The 350-nt window shown below is 38.3% G+C and overlaps 1 non-coding gene across 1 annotated transcript; it reads left to right on the forward strand.

Annotated features, from left to right (window-relative positions):
• On the forward strand, positions 1-114 carry LOC140280582 (U5 spliceosomal RNA). The gene has a single exon (XR_011909524.1). It is a non-coding gene; the product is annotated as a U5 spliceosomal RNA (small nuclear RNA).
• Positions 115-350: the final 236 nt, after the last annotated feature.

The raw sequence follows: 350 nt of genomic DNA on the forward strand, positions 1-350 counted from the left end.
GTACTCTGGTTTCTCTTCATAACGTACAAGTCTTTCGCCTTTTACTAAAGACTTCTGTGGAGAGCAGCACTAATGAGTTGTTTCTATTTTTGGCAGGCTTTACCTTTGCGGGTGAAGCCCTTTCTGTCTGTGCAAAAGAAATCTTGTTACTGTGCAGAGTGACTTCTCTGACTTCGCTCCCAGAGCCGTGTTAAAGTCTACTTTGCATTCACTCTCTTTTCTCAGCAGACTCTTGGGATTTTATCTATAAAAGGAATTCCTTCACTCAAACTATGTTAAAACTGCTTTGTCCTTCATATTTACCATGTCTAGAAAGATTTAAACAAAAAAAAAAACCAACGTTGTACTTT

Source organism: Leuresthes tenuis, unplaced genomic scaffold (genome assembly GCF_036924035.1).
Source record: "Leuresthes tenuis unplaced genomic scaffold, fLeuTen1.0.hap1 SCAF_21, whole genome shotgun sequence".
NCBI classification, from domain to species: domain Eukaryota; kingdom Metazoa; phylum Chordata; class Actinopteri; order Atheriniformes; family Atherinopsidae; genus Leuresthes; species Leuresthes tenuis.